The sequence below is a fragment of the Panthera tigris genome, chromosome C2 (genome assembly GCF_018350195.1).
Source record: "Panthera tigris isolate Pti1 chromosome C2, P.tigris_Pti1_mat1.1, whole genome shotgun sequence".
Classification (NCBI taxonomy): Eukaryota; Metazoa; Chordata; class Mammalia; order Carnivora; family Felidae; genus Panthera; species Panthera tigris.
Genome location: NC_056668.1, coordinates 149,850,627 through 149,861,322, shown reverse-complemented (window position 1 = coordinate 149,861,322; position 10,696 = coordinate 149,850,627). Strand labels below are relative to the sequence as shown.

Sequence of the window (10,696 nt, the reverse complement as noted above, 5' to 3'; positions counted from 1 at the left end):
CTAGAGGATATCTGAGAATTTGAAATTTGAGGTCCTTTAATGTAGTAGACTGCCAACTGTGTGGAATTCTGAATGCTTCTTTAATTATGAAACATGGACCCAAGGATGGACTCCCTGGAGTTTCACTGCTATATTTGTTGCCAACAGTATGTGATAGGGTCCATTCCAATGAAGTTCAAGAGTAGTTTTTCTTTGAGGTCTCTTCTAATAGGTGAAATTTTCTGGTTTAAGATTGATAGGAGGCTGAAGCTGTTTAGGAAGATGTTGTGGGAGGGCAGCCTTAACCTGTTGATGATGGGAATGAGTACATGAGTCCTTTGCAATGTTTTGCCAACTCTGCAAGAAACAGGGTAGAATATCAGAAATGAAATCCCTAAATGTGTGGGTCTTGCAGTTACGAGATCATAGGGGGATAATGATGTGTGCCTGAGGGAGTGGACTGAATGGCCACAATCTCCTACAGCTCATCTTTTCTTTTTGTGTATGATTAAATTATGGTCTAATAAAATTCTGTTGGAAATGTTTTGGGTATGTCTTTTAGCAGACTTTTCTCTAATTTGGGGGGCCCTTTTGTACCCTCAGGATTATTACAAAAGAGTGACTCATAGACCCCTTTCTGTGTTTGTTCGATCAGTTTTTGCCATCCAGGATTTAGCATCTGATGTTTTGATCAACACGTGTACAAGTTGATATAGTTCAGGTAACCTTGGGACATATGCACCCAAAAGAAAGGTAAATTCTATCAATAGGAGCTGGCCTTCTCTGGGTTAGGGAAATTCTGAATTCTAACTGTAAATTCAGCTTGGATCCAAGGCATACCTGACTCATGGCAGGAATGAATTTTTAGAAGCAACCAGCATTTAGGGGTCTTAGGAAAGTCAGTAGGAAAAGATAGGGGATCTGGACAAGGGAAAGAAGAGAAAGAAGTTATCAGAAGTGTGGAAAGAGAGAGATCAGAAGGAAAAGAGGGATGAAGGAGAGCTGGATATAAAGAGGGAACTGGAGGACAAAGAGGGAGAATTTACTCAGGAAATGAGTCTAATTTGTCATTGCTTAGGATTGTCAAGCTTCTCATTGGCTTCGGCCAAAGAATCTTATGGTGAAGCAATTTTTTCAATCAGAATTTCATTTGGAGGCCTCTGCATACCAGTAAAAATGCTGCCTATTAAATCTGAGAAGTCTTGGATCCTTTGTTTTCTAAGGCACCTCCCAGATGAACAATTTTATTCAAGCCAAGTGTTCCCAGGGTGGCTACTGAATCTCCAAATCATCGCTGGTGAAGAAGTGCCATATTTTGAGAATTAGGATTATAAGAAGAGTTCAGGTAGAAAGCAGGAGTTTCTCCTGGAGGAGGAGGAGTAAAGGATTTAGACCGAGATGGTCCCTTGGGAGCAGGCAACCCTGTGTAAAGTGATGCTTGTGCACTTTGTAGCTTGGCCCCCAACCTGATGGTTTGGCTGCCTCTGAACACAGACTTGACCATCAGCACCTCCAGGCAGGCGGAAAACCGAAGAGAACATTCAGCAAAGAGAACATTTTCTCTGGATCAAAGCCAAGCTTTCAGAACAAAAAGAACAAAAAATGTGGTAGAAGGAAAATCTCACCCCGTCTTACAGGTAACGTGGCAAAATTTGCCCCAATGGGCTTTGCTTTGCTGGGAACCACAAACTCAGGCTCAAAGGGACCTATGCTTGCTTCCTATTCTGTGATTCTCCTTCCTATGGCAAACACTTTTGAGAGCACATCACACAAAACAGAAGCGCAAAAGAGCAAAACGGGTAAAAAAAAAAAAAAAAAGCCTGATTACATTAAGGGTGCCAAGCCAATAGGTACCAAGAACAGAACCCAGGTACCGAACTGAGAATAAATAGTGGAGGAATTCCACATCCAGAGAGCGGGGCTCAGGACCAGGGCTGGTTCGCAAATGTTTGGTGAGAACCTGACAAGCCACAGTGGCGAGGCACAGGGGGCCTCTGTGGGCACCTCGCCTGGTAAAGGCTGGGGTCCGTGGCGGTGGGCAATGCAGTTTGTCTCAGTAGAACCTTTAGGAAAACTGGAAATAAATGAAGACCACCCAAATGAAAATAAACAGAAGCTTTTTGTTCAGCACTTGTGTTTGGCAGAGGCTCAAAGGCAGGCAGGGGAATAGGAAAGCTTTATAATGAAAAAGAGGAAAGGCTTCCAGCAACCTCCCTTAATGCAGGCTGGGGCACGAGGAAGCCGGAAGCAGGCTACCTAAAAGCAGGGCAACCCTACGTGATTTTGGAGCGTATTTGGCTTTCTCAGTTGTCCCTAAGTTGGAAGCAAGGGCCAAAAAATAAGGAAGCCGGTAGCCAGTGACCAAGTCCTGATCATTGAGGGCTGATTGCCGCAGAGGCTGTGGTTTGGCTTCCTGCCTGGTTGCTGGAGAGGTCATGGGTCAGAGCCCTGTTGTCATCTCTGGTCTGGCTATTGTCCGTTTGTACATTCAGTCTCTCAGGGGCTCAACTCCGCCAGCCCCAAATGCTATGTGGTTTTCAATGTCTCACCACCTTTCCTCATTTGCTATTCTCAGCGCCCTGGGGACCAAGAAAGATTCACAAGATTCAGTCCTGCATCTTTGGGAGAACCAGCATTATTTTTTACCTACCACACTCATTTCAAATGATTCCCTTGCTCTTCTGGTAGAGAGATTTCTTCTTTTTCCTCCTCCTCCTTGCCTTCCTCCTCCTCCTCCTTCTCCTTGTCCTTCTAATTCTCCTCTTCCTTCTCCTCCTTATTTTTCTTCCTCATCTTTTACCCCTTTTTCTTCTCCTCCTTTTCCTTCTTCTCCTTTCCTTTTCTACAGGACAGAATCTTCCTCCACATTATATCCCCTTTCTTTCCAGATCTTTTTTGTCTCCTGGAGTCATAAGCCTCTTGGCTCTGCCTTAAAGGTAGTGATGATCATAGTGGAGGGGGGAATTACTGAGAGGAGAAATATCCTCAATGAACCGTCAACACTGCAGCCAGCATGGAAACGCTTCATCTCTGGAAAGAATTTCAAAACACATGAAAATTCAGGTCACCTGACTAAAAAAAAAAAAAAATCAATGTGAATATTCAGCATGCGCAAAAGCTTCTGAACATCTTTGAATTGTAAATGTTGGTGGATGAGCATTTTCTCTGGCATCTTCATTCGTGTAATAAATATTTATCCAGCACTTCCTATGTGCTAGGCTCAGTGAGCAAAACAAAAATCTGTGCCCTCATGCAGCTTATGCCCTAGTGGGGAAGACAGACAATAAGTAGTAAACAGAATAAGAAAGTTAATAGTGTGTTAAAGGGTGACAGGTGCTATGGAATAAAGAAAATGCAGAGCAGGGCAGCGAGGGAAAGAGGACAGGTTCACCTGCCTGGGGATGCCTGACTGCCACTGCAATGGCAACTTCATTGCTAAAGCCTCAGTGAATAAGATCACGGCAATTAAACCATCCCTCAGGCTTTGAGGATTGTTACGAAGGGGATGCACACTCACACACAGGGCACTGGCTAAGTTTCCGGGCATTATTGCTAATGTTATTAGTCCCCAGCACAACGGCAGGCTGAATCAGCTGCTTCAGACCTCAACTGGTTCAGGGTTCAGCGAAGCGTTCTATCTGATTTGGCTGTAGAGGTTATCAACCAAGCCTGGGCTTTATCGTGGGGACCTAATTTATAGTAAGAAAATTCTAAGAGAAGACAGTCGCAAATGAAGGCTCTGTAAGTTGGTAATCATCTATACTCCCGTAAAATAACATTTTGTATCAGTATCTCTTAGCAGCAGCAGGATTCCTTATTGGATACTGTAATCAGTGAATGACAAGATTCTATAATTACTTCTATACTGTCCTTCCAAGATAGAATCAACCTTACTAAAGAAGGCAATAAAGCTTTTTAGAAGCCATTATTTAGTAGGGAATGTATAGCTGTATAAAAAATATTCATTGTTCCAAAAAAAAAAAAAACACCTTGGAGAAAAATACTGTACTTACTAGAAACAATGAATTCTTTTCTAAGCATTTCTATTTCTAGTTCTGTTTCGTCTAGTATGATCTATGTCATCAACGCAAGATACACATATGGTCACATGTCTTTTGTTTTTCCAGTTAATCACTGCTGAAGAGCAGAGTCCAGGATGTCCATTTTGAAGCCTCCCATTTCTCCTTGGATTGTCCAAAAACATGAGTGTTCACTTAGTGAACACTAAACTCCATCCTGTTTCCTCATACGGCATGCAGACTGGATGTATGTTGTGGTCCTCTGCTCTCCTACCGTGGTGGGTGGAGCTCTGAGGACTGGTCCTATGCAGCTTGGTTTGTCAAAGTTGGTGTGAACGCATACGTTTTCATTTCTCCAGGACAAAGGCCCAAGGTGAGATCGTTGGGTTGTGTGGTAGGTTCGGTTTTTGTCGGAAAAGCAATAGCCACACTGTTTTCCAGAGCGGTTGCACCTTTGTACATGCCTACCAGCAATGCGTGAAGTGTCACAGTTTCTCTGTCTCCTCGCCGGGATTTGGTGTCGTCACAATTTTGTTATCCTACCCATTCTGATAGTATGTAGTCATACTTCATGGTAGTTCTCACTTCCATTTCCCTTGGCTAATGATGTCGAGCATCTTTTCGTGAAATATCTCTTCATGTCATTTGCCCATTTTCTAATTGGACTGTTTGGGAGTATACTATTGAATGTTGAGAGCTCTTTATATATTCAAGATACAAGTCCTTTGTCAGAGGTGTTATTTGAAAATATTTTTTCCCAGCATACCACTGTCTTTTCATCCTCTTAATAGGGTCTTTTACACAACAAATGGGTTTAAAACATTTTTTTGATGAGGTCCAATTTAGCCAATTTTCCTTTCACCCACTTGCTTTTCATTCAACAAATAATTACTACATGTCTACGGTTTATCAAGATAATGTTCCAGTTGCCCATAGGAATCAAAGATGTGACATGGTTCCAACTTCAAGGCATTTCCAGTCTAGTTGGGGAGATTGGTGATACACCCAAATAACTAATATTACCTAACAAGTGTTACGTGGAATGGAAGAGGTAGAGATACATGTTTCAGAATTTTGTTTTTGAAAATCAGATATTATGTTTTGGCTGACAGCAAAGTAGTGGGCAAAGGTTTCATCACTTCTATGCCAGCAGATGCCACAAAATGGTATGGAAACTTCCTTTATAAACTCGTTTTTTCCCAGATTGAAACAATCGTTTTTAGATAGCTAACATATTAAATCTCATTATGTGCCAAGAATTTCACAAACATTGTATCAATAATAATCTTGCCGGGCAGTGGAGAGGATTATACCATATTTTAAATTTAGAGAATCTAGGATTCAGCAAAGTTCAGTAACTTGTCCAAGGTCACAAAGACAGGAAGCAGTAAGGTCATAGGAGCACCCTGGTCTTTTGTGATTTTTAATTTTACCCAGAATCCTCCTGAGACATGTCCTTTTCCTGCCAGTATAAACTCATCAATCTTCTGGCTAAGAAATGGACTGTCTGATTTATGTTTTAAAAAGATGAGATACACATCCTTGGTGCACAAAAGTCAACGAGCTCTTCTTGATAAAGGAAGAATCCATTCAAACTTTTACAGTGGTCAAGATGATGCAAAAAAATGGAAAAACAAGCACTACCTGTGAGTCAGGAGAAGCAAAAGAAGGGATGGATGTTGCTGGAATTCAGTAAAATTTTGCTGAATGACAGCCCAGGATGGAGTGGTCAAGGGGGTAGCACTTTAGGTCACCTTCTAGCAGGCTGATTGTTACCCAAATCATTTTCGAATGCCAAACCTTTCGGGAATGTTTTAAAAAAAGTCACTAATAGCTCAGCAAAGGATGGATGCTGTGCCTGTTTCTGACCCTATAAGACAACAGAAAGGGAACTGGGGCTCTTTCTTGTGCATAATGTCCCTGGATTTCCATCCGTACTTTCTTCCTGTCTTATTTGTAACCTTGCCCAAATCGCTGAACCCTTCCACATTTATTTTTCTTTTGAAATGTTTATAACTTAGGAAAGATGTTAGGATCTTGATTCTGAAAGAGGCTGTAAAGTGGCGAATTTATAGATTAGGACAGTTTTGCAAACACTTGCATAATGTCAAATAACCTTCGAACCCAGTCCCCGTTCTTGCCAGGATGCAGCCACTACTCAGCAACCCCCAGGTGGAGAGTAAGTCACACCTTTACTCTGCTGGCCTGTGCCAAAAGTTAGACCTACCATTTTGCATAACAAAAGGCAAAAATGGGAACACGGGACAAATACATCTGGTTGATTACATTTTCTCTAGGAGGGTAACCGGGAACAGGACAGCAATGGGGCCCCCCCAGGGAGAGGAAATGAGAGGCTGGGAGCGTGGGTGGGAGGGTGTCTTGTTACCTGTGTACCCATTTGGACTTTCTGAATTTCGTCCCATGCTAATGGTATTCAAGTACAGGTAAATAAAATTAAAACTGAATGTAAAGAAAAAAGGAACAAAACACAAACTTTCTTCCACTTTAGCCCGTCTGTGGATAATAAAATCCCTTTAAGAGAGGAAATCAGATCTTTAGAGAAATCAACTCATTTTACCTTCCAAGTTCCCTTCCTAAAGGTTTTTTTCTTCCTTCCTTCCTTCCTTCCTTCCTTCCTTCCTTCCTTCCTTCCTTCCTTCCTTTTTTCTCTTTCTTTCTTCCTTCCTTCCTTCCTTCCCTTTCTCTTTCTTTTTTCTTTTCTTTTCTTTTTTCTGCTGCGGACAGATCAGCAAAGGAGCCATCCAATTCTACTGAGCAAATCCACACGGAGAGGACACTCTTAATCCACCGGCCTGCGAGAGGATTCCCAGGGCTTTAGGAGTCACCAGTGTAGGGCAGCTCCACAAACGAGTTATTTTGATGGAGTGACTCCCAGGCTGCAGCTAAAACCGACAATGTGTTTTCAGTCTAGTTGTCGGGGCTGAGGCAGTCAGTCTCAGGAAGATTCCCGGCCCTGCGCCTGAAGGATGCAAAGGCGCTAGGAAGCCCTGGCCTGGGGGGGAACCTTTCAACTCCCGGGCGTTCTTCCAGGACCTGGACCCCCTCCCTGCCAGGGGCCCGAATGCATCCGTCACTTGCGGCCATCCTCGGGCATCCTTCTGGCAGCGCGGGCTCACTAACCCGGCGGTGCGACGGCGAAGGGGTCTTGGGAGGTTTGCGCGCGCAGTAGCCCGGGGCGGACCCCGAGCCGGTGCGAACGCAGTCGGGGCGTGTTGAACGACTGGGCGGCGCTACACAGCACATTCCCGGGAGAATGAAAGGAATCCAGCTCAGGGAATGGGTCACCACGGTGACTTTAAATACCCAGGGACTGTGAAGAGAGGAAGAGCTGTGTTTGGAGAAGCGCCACGCCGGCCCTGGTGAGGCTCGGGAAAGAGGGCGCCCACACTCCGGAGGGCGAGCGGCAGCGCTGGGAGAGCCAGGCCCACCCCGGATTCGGGTGACGCGTCACTCCGCGGTCTGGGGGGGTCCGGGCCCCCGGGGCTGAGGGGCAGGGGACAGGAAACACCTTCCTCCCAGGCTGATAGCGACCTGAAGTCTCACCTAGGGGCTCCCGGGCCGTGGCCCCAGCACTGCACTGCGCCGCCAGGAAGAGCCCGAGAAGGGGCGCGGGTCCCCGCCCCGGGCGCGCGCAGCCCCAGCCCCGCCTCCTCCCCAGGCGCCCCGCCCCTCCCGGCGCGTGCCGCCCGCGCGCCCGGGGAGCTTCCGAGGAACCGGCCCGGCGGGCACCCCGTGCCCCGGCGCAGGCGCGAGCGCGCGCCGCCCCTCCGGCCGGGCGCCCCGCTGCGCCCCCCCCCCGCCCCGCCTCCGCACGCGCCCCCGCCCCGGGCGCCTCTGATTGGCCGTCGGCCGGGCCAGCAGGTGTCGGCGGCGGCTGCGGCCAGGCTGGCCCCGGCTGCCTGCGGCGCGGGCGCCTCCCTCGCAGCCGCTGCCACCGCCGCGCTCCCGCCTCCTGCCCGCTCCCGGGCTCCCGCTGCGGCTGCGGTTCTGGCGGCCGAGCCCCCGCGGCGCTGCAGCTCAGATCCGGCGCGCCGAGCGACCCGCGCGCCCCTGCCTCGCCGCTCGCAGCTCCCTCATCCACGCGCCGCGCTGCGGCAGGTGCCCCGGGCGTCCTGAGGCGCGGTGGCCTGAGCGCGGCCGCCATCGGTGACCCTGGCCAGGGACCTGCTCCAGCCTGGCCACCCCGCGTGAGTACCGTCTCCTGCCCTCCGGCGGCTTTGCGCCACTGTCCCCCTTGCGTTGCCGCAACTTCGGGGGTGTGTGTGTGGAGGTGCCTCTCACGCTCCCCCACGCCCGTGCGAGTCCTGAACCAGGAGGGTCCCCGGGCACGGCCAGCCTGCCTCTGCGGACTGGCTTGCGGGGGGCGGGGGCGTTGAACTTGCTCGAGGTTCGTCGCAGAGTCGCAACCGCCCCTTTCCCCCCTTGGCCGCGGCCGGAGCTCGTCCCTGCGTTTCCCTCGCGTTCGCCGTTCCCCGCCGGCCACGTAGCTCCTGGGCTGCGGTTCGCCGCGCACCTACTACGCTGCAGGTGCATCCGCCGGGCGCCTGGAACCACCGGGTAAGCGCCCGGGAGCAGCCAGCGCGGCGGACTTGGCTCTCTCGGACTCTTAATTTCTGTAAAATGGGGCTAGTCAGAGACTCACTCAAGGTCATGGCCCGTGCGCGGAGTAAGAACCCTAGTCGATCGCTTCCGGCCGGGTCCGCGGACCGCCTGGGGAGGGGCGCGCTGTGGCGGGTGGGTGGTCACTTCGGCTTCATCCCGATCTCTTCCTCTTACTTCCTTCCCTCCAAGTCCGCGGGATTTGCAGACGTCGGGAGCCGGTCCCGAGGGACCCTACAGAGGTTTGGGGGCGTCCGTGGGGGACCTTTGGGGGGAGCGCGGTACCGAGCGCTTCCGCGGCGGAAATCCCTGACCTGAGACATTTGCAGCATCCCCTCCAATCCCAGTCATTTAATTTGCTAACGTCTCGGCGGGGTAGGGGCATTTTCTAGGTGCCTGCTCTTAGAGAGTCCTGCTCCGTTTCCGTTTCCCAGATAGGCCCTGTCCCCAAGATAAGTATGGGAGAGACGAACTGGACATGTCAATTTGGGTCCAGGGACTTTGTAAGAGAAGCGGGTTCGCTCTGCTGTTGGTTTAGCCAACCCTGGCTCCCATCTGCTCTAGGAAAATGCCTGGAGTCTGGCTTCATTCCTGCCCTCCCTACTCCCTGCCCCTTGATCTGGGTTTGTTGCACACTTTCCCTGGGGAGGGTGGAGTCCAGTCCCAGAATGTGTAACTGTTGCCGGATGTCTGTCGTTTATTCCAGATCCTTTGAGGCAGTTCCAGTGGGTTGTGGGCGGTTCTCAGAGCTTTGGGCTTGGGAGAGACTTACCCCTCCTCTTTTGACATTGTTTCTCTGTCCCTCCAACTCAGCCTACCCCGCCCTTACTCAGCGATCACATGGCCACTTGGATAGTTTTGTGATGCGTGACAAACATCTTTGAGCCTCAACTTTTTTTCTTTTTAAAGCAAGCTCTGTGCCCAACGTGGGACTTGAACTCATGACCCCAAGATCAAGAGTCGCATACTCTGTAGACTGAGCCAGCCAGGCGCCCCCGAGCCTCAATATTTAAAATCTATAAAGCAGAATAATCCTTGTGTTACAGTCTTTCCAAGGCGGTAAGGGTTCAGGGGACATGGTGGAGGTGAAGGTAGAAGGCAGATGGTTCCAGACGATCTGAGCTGTGGGTGGAAGTGGAGGTGATTTCAAAAATTTTTTTACAGCAGTCTCTGAGACCCTAGGCACAGATGTAAAAATCTTTGTTTCTAGAGAAATTTACTCTGCCAAGACTTTGAAAATACTACTTTTCATCTTCCAGTTGATGTCTCTCACTTGGCCATGGGCAGCTACATCTCTCCTAATTACCCCCTGCCCCATCTGTGGTCTTTGTGGGCAGGGAGCTGGCTGTCTCTGCCGGGCTGGGGGCTGTCTGCGGTGGTGGCGAAGCACTGTATCTGTGTGTGGGGGTGTTGTCTCTGTGAAGGTGAAGTGTATCTCTGTGGGGATGTGTGTATCTCTTTGTGGGCTAGGTTTCCTGTGGAGGCGGAGGGACAATTGTTTGCTCCAGGGTCTGCTCGTTTTAGGAAAAGTGAAGGGCTAGCCAGGCTCAGCAATGTAAACAGTGGTATGGATTGTATCCTGTCTCCTTCCTCCCTGTCCAGAAGGATAGAAGGGAGCTCCTCTGTGGCCTTGGTCTTTAGAGAAGTCAGTTGGGGCAGACTGGAATACCTCAGAGAGAAATGGGCATCCCCTGTTTTGGGTTATTATTGTTTATGCAGTCTTTTGTTTCAAAGGCGAGTTAAAGAGGGACGACGGGTCTGAACTTGGTGACTTTATTTTAACGTTATATTCAGCTATGACATAATAACAGAAAATAGCACAGATCTGAACTGTACTCTCAGTGGATGTTCACTAGCTGGACACACCTGCACCTGCCCAGATTAAGACCTAGAATATTCCTCGTCTCCCCATGTCCTCCATAGATCTTATCCCTCAAGGGTAACCATCATGCTGCTTAGTTTTTTCAGGTGAGCTTGATTTTTATTTTCATTATTATTTATTTTACCAGTTTAGTGTCAAAGGTAAAACGAAGCTGCTTGGTGATTTTCTACTTCTTCTTTTAACGGATGCTAACCAA

At 48.8% G+C, this 10,696-nt stretch overlaps 1 protein-coding gene across 2 annotated transcripts in view; it reads left to right on the top strand.

Moving 5' to 3' along the window:
* Window positions 1-8,135: 8,135 nt before the first annotated feature.
* Window positions 8,136-10,696, top strand: part of LOC102962809 (myosin VIIA and Rab interacting protein) — a 370,133-nt gene continuing 367,572 nt past the window's right edge. For both annotated transcript variants that reach the window (XM_042957165.1, XM_042957164.1), the window contains exon 1: window positions 8,136-8,206. The gene's annotated coding sequence lies outside the window, so the exon portion shown is untranslated. The remainder of the gene's footprint in view (window positions 8,207-10,696) is intronic.